Genomic DNA, 14211 nt, shown 5'->3' with positions numbered 1-14211 from the left:
TTTGGTTCTTCATGGATTGCTGCCTGCTCAGAGAAGACTCAGACGTTTGGGTCTTCAGCTGGCAGGTTAATCCCTTGTGGACCCATTTTAGCCAGCCTGCAAAAGATTTCTGGAGCTCAGAGTTCTGTGCTCTCAACACCTGCTTGCATACTTGACTTGGTCAGGAGCTTGAGTACAGGCTGTTAGGCACCAGTGGCATTCTGTCAGGGCACCGAGTGTTCCGGCTGCGATTCACTTCACCGCTTGTTACTCGGTTGATATCCATAGGGGTTGAGGATCAGTCAGATGTTAGTCCATCTGGCAGTCCGAAGACTTCGTTGGCGAGACGTGGTAGTTTGACGCAGTTTCTTCTCCTGGCTCAGCTACACTTAAGGAAGCTGAATGCAGGCTGCAGTTTTCCCCTCAGCACATGGTCTGTGAGTACTGGCTGTGACAGCCTATGGGGAAAATCAGGATGGGGTGGTGGGGTCTGAAATTTGGATATTTAAGGGTTTTACTTGTTAGGGCCTTGCTCCCTCTCCTCTAAAATCAATGTTTTTTTGTGGTCCCCTGAGGGTTTATAGCTGTTTTTTGGTGCTAGAATGCTGGCAATGGCCATCTTGGATTTTCCCAGAATTTTTTTTTCTTAAGCCCTCAAACTTCTTCATTTCACTTTTTCACTCAGGACCACCAGGGATGGAGTCCTCAGGCTTCAATACCTCTGTTTCATGTCATATTTGCGTAAAAGGCCAACGGAAGAGCATCCTAGCGCCACATTTTAAGGAGTACTGGGGGGGCAGGAGCTTTGGTCTTAGCCCCTCAGTGGTCTACTAAAATGGGGGACAGCCATATGGGTCAGCAGGCAGTCAAAATTCCATTCCTGAGCCCTAGTTTGGTGGTCCCGCATCTTGGGCACAGAGGCCTATGAACCCAAGAGAAGGCGGTTAGATCGTCTCATGGGGAACAGAGAGTTACCCGCCAAAGGTTTTATCCTGGATTTTGTAAATCTCTGGGAAGCCTATTCAGGTCGTAAACATACGGTGAGGCAACCAGTTAAGGATCCAGAAACTGCATGGCCCCCAAGCACCCCTTTAGAGAGAGCGCTTCTTGCTGGAGTCGGACAAGTACTCTAATGACAACATCATGGACAAGGGGTCTGATGCTGCCTTTGCTTTCTCAGAATGAGGCATCTCTGTTAGGGGAGAGATCATCACAGGCGGATAGTCAGGAAGCAGTGTCTGCCTTGGACCAGGTGGATCACCCCATGGTTTGTAGTTTGTCTAAATCTTAGGCCCTTTTGGAGGTCATTATGGACTCCTTGAAAGAGCTACAGATGTCAGTGCTGCAGATCCCAGCCTCACACTGCTCCCTCCTGAGCAATGTGTGAGCTCTGCCCACATCTTTCCTATGGCACCCTGACATGTGTCTTGATGTAGAAAACCTTTGTGGGACATTTTTAAGCAACATAGAAAACCTTTTCTTTTACAAGTTGAACTGAGGAATTATTTAAACACGGTTTGGCAGTCTGTGTCTTGCTATCTACTTGAGTCATATATTCTTTTGAAATGCTGAATTGCTTTCCTTCGTGCTTTCCTTCGTGAAAGCTTATGTCTCCACCCCCTGCTGAGAGGCCAGTTCTCCAAGGCTCTAAAGATACATTGTTTGTGCTGTAACATTATCAGTGCTGTATAACACCAGCGTGCAGGCCAACAGAAGTACACCATCCGGAAGACCCCAGAAGAGGGGCCTGAGAAGTAAACCCCAGAAGAGGGGCCTGAGATACCTATGTAAAGAGATGAAAGGATGTTTAAATCACAGGCTGGACATTTGCTGCCTGCCTCTAATGTAAGTCATGGGAGCCAAGGACTGGTTTCTGGAAAGATACTTGTGTCTTTGTGAGTGCTTACATTTATTCCCTGCTGTGAATCCAGTGTCCTTGGGAGAACAATTGGTGCTGTAATAAACCTGCAAGCCAGCAAAAGAGCACACTATCTATGATAAACTCCAGCTGTGGGGGCCCCTGTGAAGGAAAGCAAGTTCGAGAAACATCCCAAGGTTCCGGTCCTGGCCATCCCCAGAGAGAGGGAAGAATAGAGGCGTGGACTAGATAGATAGCAGATTTGCTCCAATAGGGACTATACATTGACAAAGCTAGGGGAGGGTCTTGCAAGACAAAGAAACTTTATGTATAAAATCCCCATGCTTTGGCAGAGTGTTTTAGAGAAACGTGCCATATTTACAGAAATATGCTGGCATGATTTTTCTCCATTGTATATCCAAACTGATTTATTTCTGATATGCTAATGCTGCTATAACTTTATTCTAATAAAAGTATTATTTGTTTTGGAATATACAATGTAAGTCTATGTTTTTCCTTCATGACTGATTTCCAATGAGGTAAAATAAGCAGCCTTTATTTCAGTCTCTTGATTATAGAGCATTGGGATAATCTCAAGAGTTCCCTTAAAATTGCCATCTTTTGCTGTAATCACTTTCTGTACAAGTGTATCTTGATTTGTTATTTGAAATCTATAAATTAAAAAAAAAAAAAAATTGCCAAAACCATGGGGAGGTTGTATCCCATGGCTCAGGAATTTCAGCAAATGTTCTCTCCAGCCTAAGGTTGATTCTCTGGTGGCTCAGGTAACCAAGCACACTTCTCCCAAACGAAGGCTGCGTAGTTCTTAAAGATACTCAGGACAATGGCTTCTTGAAGACTCTGCAGTGTCCACCTTTGTGGCTCGCACCTGTTATTCCAGGCTTTGCCGGCAGAACCTGATGGAAGATGAGTCCCTTCCCCTGCTAGTCTTAGCGGGGGTGGATTATGTGGCAGATGACATCATCAGAGTTTTGAGCAAAATTGCGGTTTACTCCATTTTGGTCCACCAACTGCTCTGGACTAGGCAGTGGGCGGGCGATTCTACCTCCAAGGCCACTCTTAGCAGGCTCCCCTTCAAGGTCTAGATGCTTTTTAGAAAAGGCCTGGAAGATCTGATGGCCAGTGTGGCAGATTGTCAACCAAAATCCCTGCCGGACAGTGGACCCCGAATGCCCAGAGGCTCGGGTCAATCTTCCTTTCATGACACAAAGCATGTCCGTCAGTATGCAGAGGGTTCCTTTCAGTGTCTCCTAAAAAGCAGCAATGACAGCAGGCTAGAAGCTGCTCCCATTAAAATAGGGGGTCGGCTCTTGGAGGATTAGGAGGCCTGGGCTCAGATATCCTCTGACTGGTGGGCTTGGATATTATTCAGCAGGACTACAACCTGGAATATGGTTATCCCCTCGTAGATTGGTTCATAACCTCTTCAGCAGGCTGGCTGGAAAAGTAACCAGGGTTCTATCCCCGGTACAAAGGCTGCTGGAAATCCAAGCCATAGAGCCAGTACCTCCAGAAGACTTAGGCTCAGGTACATATAATGTATCATGCCAAAGAAAGGTTCAGATGATTGGAGACCCATTCTGGACCTCAAGTATATCAATGCAGTGCTGAAGATATTGTGATTTTTGCATGGAAACCAGCCGCTCAGTCATTATAGCAGCAGAACCCCGAGAATTCTTGGCCTCCCTGGATCTGACAGAGACATATCTCCATATGCTGAACAACCAGGTCTAATGCCTGGCAACTAAAATTAAATTCAAAGAAATGCAGAGTAATGCATTTGAAGATTAATAATCGGAAGGAACCGTATATGCTGGGAGGTGAGAAGCTGATATGCAAGGATGGGGAGAAGGACCTTGGGGTGATAGTGTCCGACGATCTAAAGGCAAAAAAACAGTGTGACAAGGCGGTGGCTGCTGCCAGAAGGATGCTGGGCTGTATAAAGAGAGGCGTAGCCAGTAGAAGAAAGAAGGTGTTGATACCCCTGTACAGGTCATTGGTGAGGCCCCACTTGGAGTATTGTGTTCAGTTTTGGAGACCATATCTTGCGAAGGACGTAAGAAGACTTGAAGCGGTCCAGAGGAGGGCGACATAAATGATAGGAGGCTTGCGCCAGAAGACGTATGAGGAGAGGATGGAAGCCCTGAATATGTACACCCTAGAGGAAAGGAGAGACAGGGGAGATACGATTCAGACGTTCAAATACTTGAAGGGTATTAACGTAGAACAAAATCTTTTCCAGAGAAAGGAAAATGGTAAACCCAGAGGACATAATTTGAGGTTGAGGAGTGGTAGATTCAAGAGGAATGTTAAGGAAATTTTACTTTACAGAGAGGGTGGTGGATGCCTGGAATGCGCTCCCGAGAGAGGTGGTGGAGAGGAAAACGGTGACTGAATTCAAAGAAGTGTGGGATAAACACAGAGGATCTAGAATCAGAAAATATTATTAAATATTGAACTAAGGCCAGTACTGGGCAGACTTGCATGGTCTGTGTCTGTATATGGCCGTTTGGGGGAGGATGGGCTGGAGAGGGCTTCAATGGCTGGGAGGGTGTGGATGGGCTGGAGTAGGTTTTGACGGAGATTTTGGCAGTTGGAACCCAAGCACAGTACCGGGTAGAGCTTTGGATTCTTGCCCAGAAATAGCTAAAAAGAAAAAATTTAAAAAATTTAAATTGAATCAGGTTGGGCAGATTGGATGGACCATTCGGGCCGTCATCTACTATGTTACTATGTAACCATTACCTGTTGTCAGCACTGCCCTTTGGCCTTGCAACAGCTCCAAGAACATTCACCAAAGTCCAGTTCCGCAGAGCAAGGTGGCAGGTGCATCCATACCTAGAGTTTCTGGTAAACATATTTATCCCAGGACAAGCAGGCAGGTGTTCTCACATATGGGTGACGTCATCGACGGAGCCCGGATGCGGACGCCTCACAAAGCAGACTTACTTGAAGAAACTCAAAGTTTCGAGTCGCCCGCACCGCACAGGTGCGAGTGCCTTCCCGCCCAGCGCAGGGCACGTCTCCTCAGTTCTCAGTTTTCCGCAGAGCCGAGAAGTCCGTCTTTGACTCTCTGCGTTTAGCTTCGTTACTTTGTACCTTCTCTGAACCACGGTTTGTATTTTTTTCCTCACGAATCACTGTTCTTATTTTATTTCTTTCATTTTCAGTTTAAAAAAAAAATTTTTTTTCCTCTTCTGTCCGTTTCCCGGGACAGGCCGCTCGGCCTTAGCCCGAGGGCTTCGATCTTGCGGTGGCTATTTTTCCTTCTATGTCCTGGCCTGTCATGGGCTTCAAGAAGTGTAGCAAGTTCCAGCGTGCGATTTTTCTTACGGACCCACACCGTCGCTGCCTCAAGTGCCTTGGGCCGAAACATCATCCGAAGTCGTGCCTGCGCTGTGCTACGCTTCAGCCTCGAGCTTTCAATCGTTGTTGTATTTTGGTGGACAAGCTCTTCGAGATGGATTCTTCTTCTGATCCCTCGACTTCAAAGACGAACTCGGCCTCGACTCCTACCCAGATTCCTCCTGCTTCTACTGCTTCCACCTCGAGCCTCATCAGACCTTCGCCGTTTGCAGCGGCTCTTTCTTCGACGACGTCTGCTGTATCTTCCCCTGTTTCCTCAGGTCAGATAGTTCAGCAGACAGTTCCAGGGGTAGTGATTAAAGTGCCTAAGACTTCCAAGTCAAAGTACACTCCCACTATCTCGAGGGAACCTCCAGCCAAAGCAGGTGGTCCGGTTTCAGACGCAGACCCATCCTTGCCAGCTTCTTTTCAGACCATGTTGGAGAAGCAATTTATTCAGTTCCTTACTAATATGGGATCCAAATTGCTTCCTCTTATCCAGCCTGGGCATTCAGCAGACTCCCGCGAGGTTGAGCCGCTTCCTTTGCCTCAGTCTGAGCTTACACACTCTTTACAGGGAGCAGAGTCTCTGCGAGTGTATGGTCTGGCATCCAAGCACGTACAGCAATGAGCAGAATCTTTGCAAGTGCCTCAGAAGGAATCCTCACACTCTATACAAGGAGCAGAGTCTTTGGGAGTGCATCGAGGTTCCTCCACCAAGCCTCTGGGGCTTCGATCTACAGCCTCAAGTCCTATACATTATTTGATACCATCGGCTGCTTCCATCTCCGAGGTGAAGTCTCCTCGATCTTCGAGACTTGCTTCCAGGCACAGTTCTCATCAACGATCGAGGCCTTCATCGAGGCATCCTTCCAGGCATAGTTCTTCTAAAGAAAGACCTTCAACTAAGCCTCGATCTACCCCAACTTTGACTAGACCACCGACTCCTCATTCAAAGTCTCCGATGGTGGACCTCGTGGATGTCGCGGTTTCAATTGCCTCTTCCAAGTCACCATATTCTTTTGATGCCTTTTTTCCTGCCGAAGCTTCATCTTCGACCCAGGCTGCCTCGACGTCCTCGAGTCTGTCTCGAGGCAAGGCATTGGCGGATCAGCTATCTTTCTCATCTTTTCTTCGTCAAATGGCTGTGGACTTGGATCTTCAATTAGATACTGGCTCCAAATACTCTAAGGAGTATCTAGAAGTCATGCATCTTCCTCAACCTCCAGCAGAGTCACTTAAGCTTCCTCTTCATAAGCTTTTGAATCAAACTTTTAGTTAATGCATGGAAACATCTTTTTCCATACCAGCTGTTCCAGGAAAATTGGACTCTAGGTATAAAACTGTGCATCGCAAAGGGTTTGACAACTCACAGTTATCTCATCAATCCCTGCTTATCGAGTCCTCCTTGAAGAGGTCCCATCCTTCCAAGGTTTATGCCACAGTTCCTCCTGGAAGAGAAGGGAAAACGATGGACAAATTTGGACGTCACATCTATCAAAATGCTATGATGTCCTCTAAAGTCTCAATTATAATTTTCAGTTTATTACTTATTTTGAATTCCTCATTTCTCTATTACCAAAGTTCTTGACTTATTTGGATACTCAGAAGCACTTTGAATTTCAAGAAGTCCTTGCTTCTTTGTCTCAACTCAGATTACATCTCCTCCAGTCATCTTATGATGCCTTCGAGTTGTCTGCCCGAGCAGCTGCTTCCTCTGTGGCTATGCGTCGTCTTGCCTGGCTTCGTACCATTGACATGGACCATAATGTTCAAGACCGCTTAGCTAATATTCTTGTGAAGGCAATGACCTCTTCAATGAATCCATCGAGGCAGCCACCAAGAAATTGTCTGGCCATGAACAATCCTTTGCTTCTATTGTCAGACCTAAGCCAAAGCCAGCTCCTCCCAAACCTGCACGCCCCGCTCCTATCTATCAACGGCGTTTTGCTCCGAGGACGGCTCCTTATAATTGCCCTCCTCTTAAGAAACAGCAGCCTCAGAAGCAACAAAAGCCTCAACGTTCTGCTGCACCTAAGGCTACTCAGCATTTTTGACTGTTTAAAACAGAGCATAATTTCTACTGTTATGACTCTGCCTTCTTTTTTCCCTATAGGAGGTCGTCTCCATCATTTTTACTACTAATGGATAACCATTACATCTGACCTCTGGGTTCTTACCATCATCAGGGAAGGTTACTCTCTTCATTTCACTCAGGTTCCACGAGAGCTTCCTCCAAGAGAATATCCTTCCAATCCTTCCCAGACCGCCATTCTTCTTCAGGAAGCTCAAGCTCTGCTTCGTCTCCATGCCATCGAACCAGTTCCTTTGGAACAGCAGAACAGGGGGTTTTACTCCCGTTACTTCCTTGTTCCGAAGAAGACGGGCGATCTGCGGCCCATTCTGGATTTCAGGGCTCTCAACAAATTTCTGGTCAAAGAAAAGTTTTGAATGTTGTCCCTGGCATCCCTTCATCCCCTTCTAGAGCAGAACGACTTGTTATGCTCTTTGGATCTCAAGGAGGCCTACACTCATATTCCCATTCATCCGGCCTCACGTCAATATCTCAGATTTCGGGTGGGGAATCTGCATTATCAATACAGAGTACTACCCTTCGGCCTGGCCTCGTCTCCCAGAGTGTTCACCAAGTGCCTGGTGGTGGTAGCATCAGCTCTCAGGAACCATGGTCTTCAGGTATTTTCCTACCTTGACGACTGGCTCATCAAAGATTCCACATCTCAAGGGGTTATTGTAGTGACCCAACGGACTACCTGGTTCCTACAAAGTTTGGGATTCGAAATCAATTTTCCCAAATCTCACCTCCAGCCCTCTCAGAATCTACAATTCATTGGAGCTGTTCTAGACACTGTCCAACTCAGAGCGTTTATTCCTCAGCAACGACTGGAAGCTCTTCTCCAACTCTGTCATACAGTGTCTTCCTGCTCTACCATCTCAGCGAGACACATGATGGTACTCCTAGGTTACATGGCCTCCACAGTATACATGACTCCTTTTGCCAGACTTCACCTCAGAATTCTTCAGTGGACCCTGGCATCTCAATGGACGCAGGTTTGCGACCCACTTTCTCAACACATAACAGTCACTCCTTCGTTGAAGCAGTCTCTCCGTTGGTGGATGCTCTCTTCCAATCTTTCCAGAGGCTTGCTTTTTCAAACGCCCCCCCCATCAGAAGGTCCTCACGACAGACTCTTCAACCTACGTTTGGGGCACTCATCTAGATGGTCTCCGTACTCAAAGCCTCTGGACCAGTACGGATCATCAGTGTCATATCAATCTGTTGGAACTCAGAGTGATCCTCAAAGCTCTCAACACTTTTCAACATCTTCTTCACGACTAAGTAGTCCTCATTCGGACGGACAACCAAGTCTCCATGTATTATGTCAACAAACAAGGAGGAACGGGATCTGCCTCCCTTTGTCAAGAAGCTCTGAAGGTTTGGGACTGGGCAATCCGCCACAACACCTTCCTCAAAGCTGTCTACATTCAAGGGGCGAAGAATTGCTTAGCGGACAACTTGAGTCATCTTCTGCAACCTCACGAATGGACTCTCCATTCATCTCCTCTTCATCACATTTTTTTACAGTGGGGAACGCCTCAGATAGACCTCTTTGCAGCTCCCCACAACTACAAACTGCCTCAGTTCTGCTCCAGGATATACTCTCTTCACCGCCTCGAAGCAGATGCTTTTCCTCTGGAATGGACGAATCTCTTCCTATATGCATTCCCTCCATTTCCTCTCATTCTCAAGACTCTGGTCAAGTTGAAGAATGATCATGCCACCATGATTCTAATTGCTCCTCGGTGGCCGAGACAATCTTGGTACTCCCTTCTACTTCAACTCAGCAGCAGGGAATCATACCTTCTACCAGCTTCTCCTTCTCTGCTTACACAAAATCAAGGATCTCTGCTTCATCCCAACCTGCAGTCTCTACACCTAATAGCTTGATACCTCTCCACATAACACGTCTTCAGTTTTCTCAATCAGTAAGAGATGTTTTAGAAGCTTCTAGAAAGCCTATCACTAGACAATGCTATCACCAAAAATGGACTAGATTTTCTACGTGGTGTTTTTCTCATCATAAGGAGTCTCAGCGTTCCTCCTTATCTTCTGTTTTGGACTACGTTTTGTATTTATCCAATTCTGGCCTCAAATCTACATCTATCCGAGTCCATCTCAGTGTAATTGCGGCTTTCCATCAGCCTATTGAAGGGAAGCCCTTCTCTGCTCATCCGTTGGTTTCCAGATTCATGAAAGGACTTTTCAATGTCAAACCTCCTGTCAAACTGCCTCCTGTGGTTTGGGACCTCAATGCTGTCCTTGCTCAACTCATGAAGCCTCCATTTGAACCAATTGATAAGGCTCCTCTGAAGTATCTCAGTTGGAAAGTGGTGTTTCTCATAGCCCTCACTTCTGCTCGACGAGTCAGTGAGCTGAAAGCTTTAGTTGCTGATCCACCTTTCACGGTGTTCCATCATGACAAAGTGGTTCTTCGTACTCATCCTAAATTCCTCTCTAAAGTGGTCTCAGAATTTCATTTTAACCAATCCATTGTTCTTCCAGTGTTTTTTCCAAATCCTCATTCTCATCCTGGAGAAGTTGCTCTTCATACTCTGGACTGTAAACGTGCTTTGGCCTTCTATTTGGAATGCACCAAACCACACAGAACTGCTCCTCAACTTTTTGTCTCCTTCGATCCAAATAAGTTGGGACATCCTATTTCTAAGTGTACCATCTCCAACTGGATGGCTGCTTGTATCTCATTCTGCTATGCCCAGGCTGGATTACCCCTACACAGTAGAGTCACAGCCCATAAAGTCAAAGCAATGGCAGCTTCAGTAGCTTTCCTCAGATCTACTCCCATTGAGGAAATTTGTAAGGCTGCTACTTGGTCCTCAGTTCATACCTTCACTTCTCACTATTGTCTGGATACTTTCTCCAGACGGGATGGACAGTTTGGTCAAACAGTATTACAAAATTTATTTTCCTAAATTGCCAACACTCCCACCATCCCATTCTGGTTAGCTTGGAGGTCACCCATATGTGAGAATACCTGCCTGCTTGTCCTGGGATAAAGCATAGTTACCTACCGTAACAGGTGTTATCCAGGGACAGCAGGCAGCTATTCTCACAACCCACCCACCTCCCCTGGTTGGCTTCTCTGCTAGCTATCTGAGCTGAGGAGACGGCACTCACACATGCGCGGTGCGGGCGACTCGAAACTTTGAGTTTCTTCAGGCAAGTCTGCTTGTGAGGCGTCTGTATCCGGGCTCTGTCAATGACGTCACCATATGTGAGAATAGCTGCCTGCTGTCCCTGGATAACACCTGTTAAGGTAAGTAACTGTGCTTTTTCTTCCAGTAGTTGTTTAGATAGTTTAGAGAGAAAAAAACACATCTGTTTATAAGAACATATTTTCTTTTCCACTTAAATAGTTAGGGCAAATATTGATTATCTTGTACTATAGAAAATCATGTGATTGTTTCTGTAAATGAGATATTTGCAAAAGAATAGAACATGTCTGCACGGTCCTTCTATTGCTGACAAGAGGTGAGACAAATAACAAGTGATGAGTTAAGTCACTGTTGCTTAGGAAATTACTAACAAAGTACAATTAATAGCAGACCATGTGATCTCAATGGAAACCAATAGAAAAGTTGTAAATGGTTTGTGATTGGAAGATGTACCATCTAAACTAAACTAAACCTTAAGTTTGTATACCGCATCGTCTCCACAATCGTAGAGCTCAGCATGGTTTACAGGAAATGGTGTAGAGAAGGAACTCCAATGAGGATAACAGGACAGTAAAGAGAAAGTTTAGAGGGACTTAGTATAGCAAAGAGGAGGACATATTACTATTTTGAGAATAGCCAGGTTTTTAGATGTTTTCGGAAAAGTTGGAGGGCGGCCAGATCCCGAAGTGAGGTAGAAAGTTTATTCCAGAGCTCAGTGATTCTGAAAGAGAGGGATGACCCTAGTTTTCCTGGATGGGATATCCCTTTTAATGAGGGGAAGGGTAGTTTGAATTTTTGGGTGGCTCTGGTAATGTTAGGATTCGAGGACTTCCAAGATAGTGGGATAAGGGGGAGGAAGGATGCCATGTAGGATCTTGAAAGTTAGGCAAGCGCATTTAAAGTGGACCCTAGAGACTACTGGAAGCCATTGAAGTTTGGACAGGAGTGGGGAGACATGGTCAAATTTACTTTTTGCGAAGATTAGTTTAACCATGGTATTCTGTAGGTTTAATAATTAATTATTTAATGATGACAATAAAATAGACTGTCACCTGTATTGGGGAAGCCTTTCTGATGTCCCTTTATTTTAGAGGATGCAGAAATGCTTCTCAAAGTGAGATTTCTTTCTCTGATCTCCTGAAATAGAATTAAGAACTGAGGACTATATGGAAGTATTAGGAGGCAGGTAGATAGCCCATTGACTGCATATGTTAGTACAGAGTAATGCTAAAATGCTTAGATTACCTTACACATCCTAGGGTGGGGGGAGGAAAGGGAAGGGTATTTTTAAGAATTAAATATTTGAGTATAATATTATATAAGAACATAAGTTGCCCCCGCTGAGTCAGACCAGAGGTCCATCTTGCTCAGCGGTCCGCTCCCGCGGTGGCCCATCAGGCCTAGTGCCTGAACAGTGGTCCCTGATTAATTTTGTAACTTACCTCTAATCCCATCCCTATAATCTATCTCTACTCTTATCTGTACCCCTCAATCCCTTTGTCTTCCAAGTACCTATCCAAAGCTTCTTTGAACCCTTGTAGCGTACTCCTGTTTATCACATCCTCTGGTAGCGCGTTCCATGTATCCACCACCCTCTGTGTGAAAAAGAACTTCCTGGCGTTTGTTCTAAACCTCTCCCCTTTCAATTTCTCTGAGTGCCCCCTTGTACTTATTGATCCCCTTAATTTGAAAAATCTGTCCCTGTCTATTTTTTCTATGCCCTTCATGATCTTGAAGGTTTCTATCATGTCTCCTCTAAGTCTCCACTTTTCCAGGGAGAAAAGCCCTAGCTTTTTCAGTCTGTCAGTATATGAGAGGTCCTCCATGCCCTTTATTAGCTTAGTTGCTCTTCTCTGGACCCTCTCAAGTACCTCCATGTCCTTCTTGAGGTATGGCGACCAGGACTGAACACAGTACTCCAGGTGCGGGCGCACCATAGCACGATACAGTGGCAGGATGCCTTCCTTTGTCCTGGTCGTAATACCCTTCTTAATGATACCCAACATTCTGTTTGCTTTCCTTGAGGCCGTGGCACACTGCGCCGACGCCTTCAATGTTGTGTCTATCATCACTCCCAGGTCTCTTCCAAGATCGCTCACCCCTAGCGCTGATCCCTCCCATTTTGTAAGTGAACATCGGGGGGTTTTTCCCTATATTCATGACCTTGCATTTCCCTATAATATGTTTAGGATTTTGATATTTGGAAGTTGGATGGGAGGAAAGGTTGTTTTTTCTTTTCTATTTCTGTATTATGGTGCATTTTATGTAATTTTTATTGTCATTATTTATAATGCACTGCTAAAGTCTGAAAATTAATAAAGATTATTAAAAAAAAAGAATATGTAGAGACATGCATCTGGTATGGTCCCACATCATCCGCTGCCAGGTTTGGAAAGGAGAGATATCCCACAGTAACGTTAAAAAAACAGGCAAAAACTTAGTGAATGGATGTACAAATTCATACTTGCATTAAAAGGAATCATCATAGCACATGAGTTGATCACAGAGGGGTGCTCGGGACTCTACCGCCCAGATGTGATCCACTTATCAGATATAAGCTTAGATATATTCATCAGTGACATTTAGGATGCAATCAATAGACTCCTGCTATAGGAGGCTGCTGCATGACTTAATACAGAATGGGAAACTTTTGACAAGTGAAGAGTCACAGTCAAAAGTTATGGAAAGAGGATGGCCCATGAACTCACAGTGGTGGAAAAGGGGACCACATAATAGTGCTAAAGGACCTCTATAGTGAGGGTTCATACTGGTGACCCCTCTGATGGAAGAGCCTGCCCAAGCTATGAGCGATGACCCCTACACTTACTAGCATGGCAGGGGGGGGGGGGGGAGAAGGATAAAAGGGGACAAGAAATAGGGTCTTGGAAGCTTGAATGACGACCAAGACTGAATGAACCAAAGGCATCCTGCTTATATGGTGGTGTCTATCACCGGAGAGACATCAAGTTTTGCAGGTGTTAGTGGAGTGGTCCCCTCAATGTGCACGATGGCTCCTGGTCTACCTTGAGTTAAGCGAGTTGTTTAGCTCGGTGAAGGTTAGCATAAGTTAGAAATGCTGTTTGTCAGTTCTTAATTGGATAGGATAATTAGATATGAAACCCTGTATGTGACCCTGATAATTATTGTAATTACATTACACCGGTCAACAAAAAAAAGTTTTTCTTTGCTACTGAGAACTTAGGAAGGCTTCTTAGTTAATTTAATGATGCTGATTTCAGATCTGTAATTGAAATTCAGACAGTACGTCAGGTTTTTGAGATACATGTTACAGATTTTTTAGACAGTTTGCCATATCGTCACAATATTGTATGATCTGTGTCCCACCAAACTTGTGTTAAGGAGTTTACTCTGAAAACAAACACAAAGACAATAAGGAGACATGTTACAGCATATATTTACACCTCTCTTAACTCTCACAAAAGTGAGGTCAGCATGTTCAGAAATGTTTGAGACGCTTTTATGCTTGTACTGTACATTTGTCTCTCTTTGCAAGAACCAACAATAGTCTCCTGTCATACTGGGATTGAACTTTTCCCTGGTATTTGCTTTCCATCACCTTGATATCTTGAAATCTTTTCCCATGCTCATCGCTGACATCATCAAGATTGGGTGGAAAGAAGTCGAGGTGAGGATGTAAGAAGTGCATTTTAAGTGACATTCTGGCATCCATTAGCTGATATGTTGTTAGCACAAGCTCAGCATAATTCTCTGATCTGTGATTGCCAAGAAAATTC

The 14211-nt window shown here is 45.1% G+C and overlaps 1 protein-coding gene across 1 annotated transcript in view; it reads left to right on the top strand.

Moving 5' to 3' along the window:
* DMC1 (DNA meiotic recombinase 1) overlaps nt 1-14211 on the top strand; it is a 398321-nt gene that overhangs the window by 196749 nt on the left and 187361 nt on the right. The window lies entirely within an intron of this gene.

Source organism: Geotrypetes seraphini, chromosome 2 (assembly GCF_902459505.1).
Source record: "Geotrypetes seraphini chromosome 2, aGeoSer1.1, whole genome shotgun sequence".
Taxonomy (NCBI): Eukaryota; Metazoa; Chordata; class Amphibia; order Gymnophiona; family Dermophiidae; genus Geotrypetes; species Geotrypetes seraphini.
The sequence above is the reverse complement of the archived record's forward strand: the minus strand, read 5'-3'. Positions and strand labels throughout refer to the sequence as shown.